Source organism: Panthera onca, chromosome B2, assembly GCF_046562875.1.
Source record: "Panthera onca isolate mPanOnc1 chromosome B2, mPanOnc1 haplotype 2, whole genome shotgun sequence".
Taxonomy (NCBI): Eukaryota; Metazoa; Chordata; class Mammalia; order Carnivora; family Felidae; genus Panthera; species Panthera onca.
Window position 1 is genome coordinate 12,197,139 of NC_138343.1, and position 14,765 is coordinate 12,211,903.

The 14,765-nt window shown below is 45.7% G+C and overlaps 1 long non-coding RNA gene across 1 annotated transcript; it reads left to right on the forward strand.

Moving 5' to 3' along the window:
• Positions 1–2,283: 2,283 nt before the first annotated feature.
• Positions 2,284–4,324, forward strand: LOC132666394 (uncharacterized). Its single transcript, XR_009604642.2, has 3 exons — positions 2,284–2,517; positions 2,652–2,789; positions 4,118–4,324. It is a non-coding gene; the product is annotated as an uncharacterized LOC132666394 (long non-coding RNA).
• Positions 4,325–14,765: the final 10,441 nt, after the last annotated feature.

Sequence of the window (14,765 nt, forward strand, 5' to 3'; positions counted from 1 at the left end):
GAACTGGCAAACAATATGTTGAAGCAGTGAAACCAGGGACTGAACAGAACCAGCGAGGGTGCTGAAACCCTGAGGTGGAAACAGAGAATTACTCACCGTTCTCCTCAGCTGACAATTCTGAAAGCCAACCTCTAAAACGATATGAGTAAGGGGCCTTTGGCCACCTCATTTCAGATGCGTATCTCCCAGTATGTTTGTGAAAATATCGGTGTCCTTAGCCTAGAGTCAAATGTGATGTCACCCTAAAGACGACCACTAACATGAAGTGCTCTACAGGGGGGTTGTAACAGCTTTTAAAAATTAATGCATCATGCGTATAGCTGAGCTAAAACTTTTGTTTTGGATACTGTGGCTGTATTATCAAACTCAACTGTTTCTTCTTGAGTGTGGTTGCATATCAGAAAGAACTGTGATTTTTGACCCTGGGAAGTAATAATGCAGGAAGGAATCGGAAGACAGCAAATTGTAGGTAAGGGTCTGTTCGTGCCTTTTAAAGGCAGGTAAAACAAGTTGTGTCAGGAGAATTCAGAGTCAAGTTGCTAGTGTGGACAAAATGGCAGCCAAAGTCTAGGAGAGCTTTCTGCTGGTAGACCCGGAATGACCATTTTTATCTCTAGGATCAATGTTTACACAATATAAAGGAAATCATAAAGCAAAGCCACAAGCATTGCTGAAATGCATGGGTCCATTTCTCAGCTTGCCTTTTGCAATCATAGTATTGGCCATGGGCTTGGATTTTCATACCTATAATCTGTCAATTCTATATTTAGGGAATGTATTCTGAGGAAAAAATCAGTAAGATGCACAGATACACAAAGATGCTCAACACAGCATTGCTTATATTAGTGAAACGCTGAAAACAATGTTAATGTCCTACTCTAGGCGCGTGGTTACATCAAATGCTGTGCATTCATAGGGTGACAGATTATAAAACCGTTAAAAATCTTGGAGTAGGAGGACATGAAATTGCGAGGGGAAAATAATCGTGGTATACGCCACAGCATGTTGTTACATGAACAGTTTGTAAAACCGTCTACAATGTGATCCTACTGTCATTTTCACATTCCTAGGTATGCATAGAAAACTGAGTAGAATGACCTGAGTAGCAACATTTGACAGTGGTTATCGCTGGGCAATGTTAGAGGAATTTTTACTTCCATATTTGGGCCTTTCTCTAGTTTATAGATTGCCTACAATGAACTTGTGATCAAAAAAATATATTTTAAAAAAGGATTCCCTGGGGCGCCTGGGTGGCTCAGTCGATTAAGTGTCCAACTTCAGCTCAGGTCACGACCTCGTGCTCTGTGGGTTCAAGCCCCACGTCGCGATCGGTGCAGACAGCTTGGAACTTGGAGCCAGTTCAGATTCTGTGTCTCTGTCTCTCTCTGCCTTCCCTCCCTCTCTCTCTCCCTCTCTCTCAAAAATAAATAAACATTAAAAAATTTTTTTTAATAAATAAAAAAGGATTCTCTGATTCCAGTATTTCAGTCTGGACGTTGAAGATGATCACATTCTACACTTGACTCCCATTCTGCGAAGTTCCCCACCCAATGCCCTCTTTGCCCACTTTGTGTTGTTGGGATGTCTATTCGCCTTACTCGCTAGATTGTTTGGTCTTCCGATGGCTGAGTCCGCGTCTCATTCATTTTCGTGGTCCCAAGAGGAAATAAATAAAAACGCATAAAACGATCATAGGTTTTCTCAGAGATGCGGACACAATTAACCAGGAGAAATCCTGAAGTCCATGCCACCATGGAACATGGAGGCATCCTCCTTTCCGGGGGACGAAGCAGCCACTTAGGTTAAAACGTCATAGCAAACACAGTGCAGTAGGCTCCCCCTGTATCTGTCTAATTTACATACACTTTTGTAAGCATTTTCCTATTCACTGGAAAGGCATATCACCCAGGTTTACATAAATAGTTGATTAAACATGGTATTGGGGGCCATTTCAATAAAACACTGAGGATTAGTCCCTTGTTCACAACATAATCCTCATCAGTGCATGATTTCAAAGAGAAATCACATCTTTTTCATCTTTTTCCAGGAACAGTCCCCCTCAGTGAGTGAGAGAGACGCTCTCCCACCAGGGGTTCTGTGTTCTCCGCAGGGGTGGGGAGAGGGAGGGGGTGCCCATCACTCTACCTGAGCCCTTGACTGGCCCTGGTTGTAAAGATGCCATTAGGAGATTTATGAGATCCAACCGAAGTCACAGTGACCAAGGGCGTTCCCTGGAATGTCTGTGGCAAGTTTAGACGCTGGTGCACATGGCAGGTAATTAGGGACAAAGCAACTAGTCCAGACGGGACCTTTCTGGTTCCAGCCCACCCAGCCAATCAATATGCATTAATCATTACACGCTTATTGTTAATGTGATTCAGCTTCAGTGACTCACTGGGATCACACACAGGACAGTCTGTTGTGACTCGAGACGGGCCAGAGAGCTTAAGGAATTGAGAAACATGTTTTGCCTTAAAGGTGCAGAACGCTCCGGTGATGAGCCAGAAGAGCCCAACGGTAAGGCAGAGAGCAAGGCAAGCTAATGAAGAATTTGGGGAAGCGTGCGGACGGCTCCTTCTTAGCAGTGTCTGCATGGCCAAGTCAGCGCGGGGCACGCGCTGCTTAGCATTGTAATAATTTTTCATTTCCAGATGCCTCATCCTTCCAACTCGGGTTGTACACTCCAGAAGGGCAGGGGCCGCATTGCTTCCGCCTAGGTCTCCAGCACCTACGGCGGAGCCTCGGGGAGACTGGCTGCGGACAAAGTGTGTGATGTTGACCAAATAAAGGTAAAACTCTCAGAGGTGCTGTCAAGCTTGATTGCCCAGTGAAACTTCTTTGGCCTGCTCATCACTGAAAAACAGGCTCTCTCACTCATATGAGATTTCCCCTCCTTCCTGTTCTCAGCTAGAAATACCATGAGAACAGACTGTCTCACAGTGTCTTCAGATTTCCACTTCTAGTCCCTGCCAAAAGCAGGAAGTGCAGAAGTGGGCGATAATTCTTTTTTTCTTTTTAGAACACTTTATTAAAGAGTTTTGGTTGTTACTTGTTTTTCCCCTTGAACCTCATTAGAATTAATTTGAGCAATGCTTTGAATTTGCATAATGATTTTCGCATAAGGTACACAAAGGGTTTTGCTTATCAATTCCACTCCCCCGGAAAGGGAAGGTAGAAAGGTATATTAGAGAATGAGGGCACCTCGGGGATTTTCTACTTTTTCTACTCTAGCTTTTTTTTTTTTTTTTTTTTTTTTAACTAATGAGAAACTTGAGACCCAGAGTTATCACTTGGGAAATTTCTCGCTCTCTGCTGGCGCCCACCCTTCCAGCCTGACACCCCCATGCCATGACACCCTTGTTTGTCTTGTCTTGCACTCACATCACCCGACCTCGCACCTCCTCCCTCCCCCATCTATTCTGCCCTCTCTGCTCTCCTGCTCCTTGCTCCTAAGTCAACTCTTTCATTTTGGGGAAATCAAAAGCAGATAACCATCGCTAAAAGCGCCAAGAACCACTGTGTCTGACTATAATATTGAAAACGGAAGGAGAAGGGAAGAAAAGGAAAACAGGAAGGAAGGAAGGAAGAAAAAAGAAAGACAATGAGCAGGAAGGGAAAGAACCAAAGTTTCATCAGGAACCAAGGAAATCTTATCTCTGAGACCAGCCTGGTATCTCCTTTCAAAATCTTACACGGTCTCAACATGCCCATTGGGATTGTTGTTCTAGGCAAGGTGCCATTTTGGTTCTATCTCCTAGAGATAATTATTCTCCCCCACCTTGCTCTGATATTATCCCCATATCCGATGAGTATATTAGAGCCCAAAGAGGTGAGTTCTCAAATGAGAGCTAAGGTGAAGCCAGAAGCAGGCCTCACAAGTGCCATGGGCTAACTTGTGTACCCTACCAAATTCCTAAGTGAAGCCCTAACACCCAATAGGATTGTATTTGGGAGTAACATTTTTAGGAGGTAATTAAACTTAAATGAGATCATATGGGTGGAGCTCTACCCCAGTAGGGCTGATGGCCTTCTAGAAAAAAAAGAATTCTATCTCTCTCTCTCTCTCTCTCCTTTCTTCTCTCTCTCTCTCTCTCTCTCTCTCTCTGAGAATTCACAGAAGAAAAGACATATGAAGACACAGTGAAAAGGGGACCATCTAAACGCCAGGAAGAGGGCTCTCACCAGAAACCAAGTTAGCCAGTGCCTTGATCTTGGACTTCCCAGCCTTCAGAACTATGAGAAATACTTTTCTGTTGTTTGAGCCAGCCAGTCTGTGGTATTTTGTTATGGTAACCCAAGCAGATGAATACATAGGTTATTGATAACAGCCAGATTCTAAATTTTTTTATGAGACTCTGGCCTCATGTCTGTTCATCCACACCACCTCAACATACGTACCTTGTGGGTATAATGACTTTCCATCATTAGCCTGCCCCTCAAGTAACAGACCTAAACTAAATTGTCATAGGACCAAAACAAGGCAACGACACAGTATAAGGTCACAAAAAGGCAGGCGCCCATTCATGAGTGCTCAGGACCACATTCACCTCTTTGGACAAAGGTAAATTTTCCGTGAAGCCTTCTAAGCTTTAGCTTTAGGTGCCACACTTGCACGGGCCCCTTCCTAAGCCCTGAACCTGATTCTACATTTATATATTTTTAACTTTTTAAAATAGAGCCTCCGCCTAATTGTATGTGCCCCATGCCCCACATCTCGCCCTTGCCTCTGACAAGTATTTATTATGCTAGACCCTGAGTATACAGTAGGGAACAAGACAAGGCCATCACAGCACAAGCGAATGAATTTCATAAAGAGATTATCTGTGCAACTTAGGTAAAAGCAATCCACATACGTACTAGTGGGATGAGACGAGAGGAGGGAATTTGTGTCCGCGCCACACGACCTCAGTGGATGCAACCTGGATCGAGCTTGCCCCTTCACGGCCGCGAAGGTGCCAAGGATGGGCACATTTCAACGGGAGGAAAGCGAATTCATTGAGGACTTGCTGTGCTCCAGGGAAAGTACTGAGTATTTTGCAAATACTATCCCAATCATTTCTGGCATCCATGTGGTGTGAGCATTTATTACTTCCATTTGGTGAGGACACTGAAGCTCAGAGTTGTTAAATGATCTGCCCCACGGTGGGTCCACCTTTATATCCGGTTGTACCCGACTCTAAAGCTTACGAGCCTTCCAGTTGGCCAAACCTACGGACGAGCCCCCACGGCTGAGGTGAGGGGGCTGACAGTGAGGGAAGAGATGATGGAGAGAGGGCAGGCAAGGGATACTCGAGCTTTCTGAGTCATCACTCCACAACTCTTCAACGGGCACTCTTTCCACGTTGCTCTTACTCACGTGGGGTCCAATCTCCGAGTGCCGTGCGTGGTGGCTGAGAATGAACACCGGCTTCAGGCATCACCATGCCTTTGAGTGTCGTGTTCCAGAACTTCCTCTGCTCTTTGTAGGACTTTGAGCTCTGTAACTCTGGGGATTTTTAAACTATGAACCCCCTGATTTATGTCGGTCCATCCTTTGAACCCTTAATTCTACGAAAAAAAAAGGAACTCATTCGAATTTTGAAAAATTTGGAACTGAATTCGTCATGCCTCACTATAAAATCTTCACCCCACATAGCCCTTATGTAAGCTCTTTTGAGGATGTTTCCTGTGCAGACAAAAAAGAAAAAAAAATGTGTCAAATGATCATAAGCCACCTCTCCTCTGGCTGTGAGTATAACAAGAAGTATTAGTATGACATGCAGTTTTTCTCCTTTTATCTTCTTAAAAGACCAACCAGAAATCCAATGTGAAAAAAGCTAATGTGATACTAAGTTTGCAAATTTAAACTAGGAGTTCTGCAGTCAAGACATGTAAAAGTTTCCATAGCAACATTAACTCTCATCTTTAGGATTTTCAGTTCTATTAAAGCCATTAAAACCATACTTTTGTATATACATCAAATGTGCATACAGTGTGGTCCAATTGAAGGTTGAGGCTTGTTTTCCGTATTTTGAGTCTAAAGGATTCCCATCATGGGTCCCTGTGTCTGTTTTGTTGAGTGTGCCTTTTGTAAATGGATACTATTAAGCAGCGGGCTGATGTCTTTTGTTCTTCCCCTAATTTTTTTGCATTTTAGGCTCCATTTTCTCAATACCTTGAATGCAGAGAGGGGGGAACATAACAGCCAGGCTGCTCCAAGCCACTCGAGGAACCTGTCTTACCATAATCATGGCACCACCCTCAGGCACAATGCAAATCCAATTTCCTCTGGGAGGCAAGAAAGAGAAGGGCAGGGGCTAAGTGTCTGTTCTCCCAGCTCCCCCCAGACTGACCTGCTCACATAGGCTGTCTCCACATTGTGTTTCCGGATCACTTTTTAAAGCTGCAAAGGAAACTGGCTTTGCCAGTGGTCACAGTCAGCCAGCTCCAGAAGGGAAAAAAAAAAAAAAAAAAAATGTCTCCACAAACTGAATCTGAGCTGGAAAGGGTAGTTGTAGTCAAGATTCCATGAGCTATCCATAGAACATCACGCATGTAATGAACATTTCACTGCAGAAGAAAAAAAAAAATCCTAATAACGGTAATTTCTTGCTCTCCGTGTGGATGGTGTTTATTTTTCGAAAAACGGGTGAGGCAGATGGGGGTGGCAGGGATGCCGGAAGATTCCCGTGAGTTCCCCTAATATGAAACAGCGTGGACAGTTGAGGACATCTGGAGTGAACGTGGGGGAGGGAAAGGAAACATTTCTTCAATGCACTTTTCGTCTGAAATAGTATCACGGTGTCATAGCCACGCAGAAGCCCTGAATGAAGCAGGCAAGTGGATGTGGCAGAAGGCTTAAAGTGAAACCAGCCTGCAATGATTGGGGCTATTTTTAGTTTTCTAATGAAGAAAGCAGCTGTATTCAGAAAGGCTGTCACTTGTTGCTTATGAGACCAATTTGTTCTGTTCCAGGGTTCCCGCATTCATCACCAGTGAAGCTCCCCCGGGATCCTCAGAGAGGGGTCCAGACCGGCCATCATGATGGGCTTGGGGTTTTTAAAGGAATATGGGGAAGATTCGTAAGGATCTGCGTTTATGGCCTATTAGAACCGGCGACCGATAAGCTAAATAACAAGCTATGCCTACACCTTTCTGGTACAAACCTGGTCCCATACAAATCCGTTTCAAAGCCTGAGGGAGCAAAGGACAAAAATCCCAGCTTACTCTTTTGATGACCTAAGTGGCGAAGCTCTGTCTCTTTCATTCTCTTTGGCCTGAGCTGCTAAACAAGAGGATAGAAGACAGTAGACATTTCCCAGAAACTGAAAGGCAAGCACTGAAGACTGACCCACTTTTAGAAATAAGAGCGAGCAAGGCAGCGATTTACTGTCGTGTAAAAGAGGAATTGAAGGAGTCTAGGTACCCTGAGTGAGAAAGCTGTTATCTGAGCTCCTGACAAAGTTGGTTTTCAGCGCAGAGCCTGTCACCCTCTGCGGGGAGCGGGGGGCGGGGTGGGCGGCGGGGTTCTCTGCACCAAAGTCTCTCCACACTATAAATAACACTGATGCATCAACTCTACCCAGGGCTTTGTCCAACACATGAGACCCCACATAGGACCCTCGTTAAAACCATGCTTCTTTGGCAATAGAGTACGTCCCTGATTTCTAAATATTTAACTTGCTGGCAGAAATTGCCCATTATGTGAGCAGGAACTTGTAAAATGACAACAGCCCTGCAGATGTGGGTCCTAAATCACACCCACAGGTCCAAACCCTCCTCTGCCTCGCTGAAATGGAGAGGAGGATGGCAAAGGGAATGGAGAGAGTTCCTCCCATGAGCAGAGATATGGATGGGAACCCCGCAGAGACCCCAGTCCCTCAACCTGTGTGCCCAGTGGCAGCGTCCAGTGTTGAGGTACCTGGATGCCACGTATGAGAAGACAACCTGTAGCCACTCAGAAGTGGGTGGGGCTTTGAGAACCATCAACACTTACCTCCAGGTTCGACTCAAACAGAAACGGGCTTGAAAATCTCGCGCAGGCTGAAAAAGAAAAAGGGAGAGGGAGGTGTTGCGGATGTAAACAAATAAGCAAGCAAGCAAACAAAATCATCAATAAGCACCAAACTGGGATACCCAAAGGTGGCCTTCCATCGTTTGTCAAACCAGAGGTAGACTCCATGGTATTTTTACAGTTTCCTTCTGGTTCTTAAATTTGGACACAAGAGATGGTGGAAATTCCCTCCCTACTGCAGCTTTCATTTGAATGTGTAAGTGCCAGGGCACCTGGGTGGTTTCGTCGGTTAAGCGTCCAACTTCGGCTCGGGTCATGAACCCACGCTCGGGCGTTTGAGCCCTGCGTCGGCCTGTGTGCTGACAACTCAGCCTGGAGCCTGCTTCAGATTCTGTGTCTCCCTCTCTCTCTGCCCCTTCCCTGTTCATTCCCTGCTCATTCTCTGTCTCTCTCTGTCTCTCAAAAATAAATTAATGTTAAAAAAACATTACATGTGTAAGTGTTCTCATGTGGTGGAAATTCTTCCCCTACCCCAGTGGGTCTCAATCCTGACCACGCATTAGAATTGCTAGGGAAACTTTTAAAAACTAATAATGAATGCCCTGGCCCCAGCCAGACCAACGAAGCCAGAATTTCCAAGATGGTGGCACCCAGGCCTCCATATTTTTATAGCCAGTTTCATCTGCCCAACTTAAACTCCATGGGGTTTCCTCCTCAAGGATACTCAGGACAGCCATCCGGGCCACTCATCACCCTAGACATGAACTGTCCGTCACGTAGTCACTTAGCCACAGGCGACCACTGGAGCCGGGAAATGGGGCTTGTCCAAACGGAAATGCCTGATTATAAAATAAACACACCACCTTCTTAAGACTTAGTGTGAAGAATGTAAAATATCTGATTAAAATAAGTTCGTATGGATTACACATTGAAATAATATTTCAGATACATTGAGTTAAAGAAAATACATCATTAAAATTATTTTTACCTTTTTTTTTTTTTTACTTTGTGTAATGTGGTGACGAGGAAACTCAACATGACTTAGGCAGCTCGCATATATTTCTATTGGACAGCACTGCATTGGTCATATTTTAAGCTACTGTTCATCTTTCTCTCTAGTATTCTCTCTTCCCCACCCTGAGAGTCCCAAGTCTTTCCATTTTTTCTCTTAAATTGTTTTTCCAGTACGAAGGGCTATTGCTTTTCTCCGAACCTCTTTCACGGTAGAGCTGGGAATAGATAAAACACATTTAGGCTTAGGATTTGGGAAACAGTGTGGAGGTTCCTCAAGAAATTAACATAGAACTACCCTATGACCCAGCAATTGCACTACTAGGAATTTATCCAAAGGATACAAAAATGCTGATTCAAAGGGGCACATGCACCCCCGTGTTTATAGCAGCGCTATCAACAGTAACCAAAGTATGGAAAGAGCCCAAATGTCCATCGACAGATGAATGGATAAAGAAGATGTGGTATCGATAGATAGATAGATAGATAGGTAGGTAGATAGACTTGGAAATATTACTTGGCTATCAAAAAGAATGAAATTGTGCCATTTGCAACAACGTGGATGGACCTAGAGTGTATTATGCTAAGCAAAATAAGTCAGCCAGAAAAAGACAAATACCACATAACTTCACTCATGTGGAACTGAAGATACAAAACAGATTAACATAAGGGAAGGGAAGCAAAAAGAATAGAAAAACAGAGAGGGAGAGAAACCATAAGAGACTCTTACATATGGAGACCAAACTGAGGGTTGCTGGAGGGGTTTTGGGTGGGGGGATGGGCTAAATGGCTGATGGGCATTAAGGAGGATGCTTGTTGGGATGAGCACTGGGTGTTACATGTAAGTGATGAATTACTAAATTCCATTCCTGAAATCATTCTTACACTGTATGTTAACTAACTTGGATTTAAATTTTTTTAAAAATTGGGGCTCCTCAGTTAGTTGAGCATCCAACTTCAGCTCAGGTCCTGATCTCACGGTTTGTGAGTTTGAGTCCCTCGTCAGGCTCTGTGCTGATGACTCAGAGCCTGGAGCCTGTTTCGGATTCTGTGTCTGCCTCTCTCTCTCTGCCCCTCCCCTGCTCACACTCTGTTTCTCTCTCTCAAAAATAAATAAACATTAAAAATATTTTTTAAAAATAAAAAATTGGGGAGCTGGTGGGTGAGCAGGGGTGGGGCAGAGAAAGAGGGAGACACAGAATCCCAAGCAGGCTTCAGGCTCCGAGCTGTCAGCACAGAGCCCGACATGGGGCTTGAACTCACCAACGGGGGGATCATGACCTGAGCCAAAGTTGGATGCTTAACCGACTGAGCCACTCAAGCGCCCCCCCAAAAAATCTTTGTTTAATTTAATCCTTAGAAACAGGTAAAATAGGATGTGATTATGCATTTCACAGGAGAATTCCTCCTTTAGATAAGATTGGCTATCTTTTGCCTTCAAATAGCAACTCCCCTAGACAGAGTGTTCAAAGGATTCTGTTTACAAAAAATCCCACTTAATCGTATCCACAGCAGAGAATGAAGCACCTTGTATCCCAGAAAAGATCAGCAAATTGTTGAAAGTAATGAAAGGATCCTCATCTTTCCGTCTTCTTCTGCACGCATCTCAGGATGTTGCCTAATTTGTCACCACCTGGTGACAGACCCGCGGTGGCTCTTCCACACCCATCTCTCAGGTCAGCCCCTCCCCCCGCTCCTGGGTCCTTGGCAACACTTCCCAGGGTGTCCTTTCAGAGGGCTGGATTTTCTTGGTTTCTGACATCACCTTCAACAGCCCCAAGGTGTTTTTAGATGCTGGGGCCACCCCAAGAGTTACCTCCTCGGCTGGGGGCCAGCTGCGGCCTCTGTTTTCTCATGCAAGCCACCGTGGAACATGCGAGCAGAGCAGCGTAGAGGGGTGAGACCACATGGTGGGGACAGACCCGGGCAAAGGAAGGGCAGTTCCAGCTTCTAAGCTCTTCCCTTACTTAAGAGAACCCTTCCCCCCCCCATTCCGTGGTGAGCCCTCCTTCTCCTACTCCCAAACCCCACTCTGTGGCTGTGCCCCTGACCCTGAGGTCCCTCCTCCCATTTCACACTTCTATCTGGAACCCCTTCCCCTCTTAACCCTTTAAATTCCACTTGAAACCCCTTCCGACTTGCAAATTTTCCACGATCCCCGCAGAGAACACTGCTGCCAGGGAACGATTCTCTGTCCTTTTGCCTGGGTTATCGTCCCTGCTTTTAGAAATCAATCTTGTATCGCCAAACAGTAATGATTTGAAACCTGCAAAGTCAAGTCCAGGGGAAAGGAAGGGCTCGACAACCTCAGCCAGGGCCGAGAGTTGAATTGCACCCTCCAGCCCCATATCACACCGTCATATCTGGCACATGGTTCTGTTTTGGCCCGGTCATGGTGAACTGGAATTTGCGATGCAAGCCTATCTCCACTACTGCTCCTGGAGGGAAGGAAATGTGTCTTATTTCTCTGCTTATCTTTAATGTTTATTTGTTTTTGACAGAGAGAGAGAGACAGAGTGTGAGCGGGGGAGGGGCAGAGAGCGAGAGGGAGACCCAGAATCCGAAGCCGGCTCCAGGCGCTGAGCTGTCAGCAGAGAGCCTGACACGGGGCTCGAACTCACAAACCGGGAGATCATGACCTGAGCCGAAGTCGGTCAATCAACCGATTGAGCCACCCAGGCGCCCCTCTCTCCTTATCTTTAAATGTAGGATAGTGCCAGTCACACTAGGCACTCAATAAATGTTCGCCAAATGGGTGAATGAATTAAGTAAGCTCATCAGCTCTGTTCAGCAAACGGACTGGAAAGGAGATACCTCTCAGACCCAAATATGAACTCTGGTTAGTGATTCCCCATAGGGAATCTGGATGTTTGAAGCAGAAATGATCAAGATTAGATTAGCCCCCGTAAGGAAAGCACACTGGACGCAAAAAGACCTAGCCACCGGCCGGTGAATATTGTCAACAAATAACACAGGGCGCAAAGGCTAGGACAGGGCTGGGAGATGGGCACGCCCCCTGCAGGGCCACCCAGCCACGGGATGTGAAGGGAGGCGTCAGTTAGGGGTGGGCAGCATGGCACACAGCCCGAGGGTGTGCGGGAGGGTCCTTGGATGTCCAGCCACCAGAAGTATGGCACAGCCCTGGGAAAAAGGGCACGAGATGAAGGGCGGTGCTGAGGCCGAAGACTGAGAAGTTGCTGAAGGAGACAGAGGGTCCTCTAGTCCAGCACCCTTCCTGTCGGCCAGCTGTGGGGAACATGAAGCTCTCCCCGCGGGCCAGAGCTCCTGGGTCACCGACCAGAGACTTCTGGAGCATTTTGAAGTGGGCCAAGGATCACCGACTCACCTCCGAGCCAGAATCTCTTGCTAACTCACCAGTAAAGGCTTTCGCTACCACCGATGGTTCCCACGGCGGGGGCCCCACACTCTCAGCCTCAGTATCAGCTTCCGTGGAAACGGGTAACAGGCGCACGTTCTCGGATCCACCCAGACCTCCTGATCAGGGGAGGCCCAGCCACCTGTATTTTCACCCAGACTCCAGAAGCTTCTGAAATGAATTCCGAGCAGGTTAGTTTCAAGAAGCACAATCCTTAGAGATTCCGATTGCTCTGGAAGCTTCATCCCCAGGTGATGCTCATTCCCAGCCACGGTTAAGAACAGTAGCTTTTGGCTTCTTTGAATTCGTGGAAGTGAAGCCAGTTTCCTTTTCTCCTTGGGCTTGTTATCTCTTCCATAAAATTGGTATAACCCTACCTTATTGACCTCAATGCAAGGTGCCAAATTGGATGAGTTCTTGAAGCACCTTTCAGCTCTAGAGAAAAGATCCCCTGGGTCCTTGAAAAAAAGAGAAGAAAGAAAGAAAGAAAGAAAGGAGGGAGGAAAGAAAGAAAGGAAGAAATGAGGGAAGAAAGAAAGAAAGAAAGAAAGAAAGAAGAGGGAGAGAGGGAGGGAGGGAGGAAGAAAGAAAAAGAGAGGGAAGGAGGGAGAGAAAAAGGACAAAGGAAGGAAAGAAGGAAGAAGGAAGGAAAGAAAGAAAAAAAAAAGGAGAGAGAGAAAGGGAGTAAGAAAGGAAAAAAGAGAGAGGGAAGGAGGGAGGGAAGAAGGACGAAGGAAGGAAGGAGGGAGAGAGAGAGAGACAGAGAAAGGGAGGGAGGGAGGAAGGAAGGGAGGAAAGGACCAGAAAAGGCTGTTGTCGTGAACAGCTCCACAGGACAAAGCGAGACTTCTGGAGGTGGCCAAAGAATATTTGTAGCTGAATCAAATACATTGATATCTCTATTGGCAAGTGGATTTTAATGAAAGGACCATTTCGAAACACTTTTATATAAAGACAAAAGACAGGCACTGCAGTTTCCATAATGAAAACTATATGAAGGTCAGACCAGTATCAGACAGGGCGGGCCAGAATGGGCCCAGGTTTGGGTCTTTTGGAGACAACTTTAGTATTCCCTTCTTCTTTCCTCTTTTCTGTACCTCCACCTTCTACATAGAGGAAAATTCTGGAAACCCTTCCCCTGTTTCCACAGACATTCCTGGGACAAAGTGGGACTGACAGCAAAGCCTAGGGTCTGGGGATAGGGACACAACTGGAAATAAAAGCATAAGCAAGAGATTCCTTGAGGACCCAAGATGCTGAGTCCTGGCTGGGAGCCAGGTCTGCCCTGAGAAGTCACTAGGCATTGCCAGGAGCATAGCGAGTGTCCAAGTTTCTGTGCTCAGAGTGGGGCAAACCTAGTAGAGGAGTTGTTGTGGGGATGGGCCTCCAGGTAGCTGGCTGTGCCAGACTTGGATGATAGCTAGAGTGGCTAAAAGAGGACTGAGAATAGATCACAGCTAGGGAGGAGGGTAGGGAGCCCGGAGTCAGAATAAATGTCCGTTGTTGAGTCCATACACACAGATTATGAGTTGTGCAGTGCTCAGAGTGAACAACTGTGCATGGCAGCATCTCATGATAAGTATGATCAAGAGATATCATTGGGAGTGGCCCTCTATTTCTTTCAAATGTCTTTTTCTCAGGGACTGTTATGTTGAAGACACAGCATAAAGGGCATGAATGTAATCTATCTTCTGATTCCTTTTCCGTCCTGTTGTTTCCCTCACCTTCTTTATTAACTGGCCCCTTAGCTTCTCAAAGACTGACAGGGTAGCTGGGATCAGAACTAGGGCGAAGCATTAGCAAGAGCCATTTGAGATTCAATTAGATAACCCTTTCAAAAATACGTTAACTTTGAATCAATTTGGCACAAATTTAAACGAGAAAGCTTGAATCTTTTCTGTTAATTTAATTATTTTGAGCTAAGGAAAAAAAAAAGAAAGAAAGAAAGTAAAGCAGATGACAAGATCATTATATTTTGCAAACTTCTTTCCAGAGAGGTTATGCAAGATCCCCCAAGTGTGTCCTAAATAAAATCTTGGAGAAAAATGACATCTGTATCCTCGCCGTGATGGTTACCCGTGAGCTCTGAGAGAAGAGAGTCATTTCATGGGAGACAGAAACATCAGCAGCGAACGGGTGGCCTGGAAGGTGTCTTGGCTCGAGGTGGCCAAGATAGAAAGAAAACAAGAAACGTACCTGGCATCTTGGCCACATTCCCTCCTTAGAACAGAACTTCATTTTATGGAAGACACAATTATGTCCCAACTCCTCCAATGCTGGCTGGCTGGCCAATTCTATAGAGACAGTCTATTTAAATGTTCTAGGAATGGCTTTGCTGACAGTGCTTGCATATGAAATGCAAGGCCTCCCAAAGATTTTACAGAG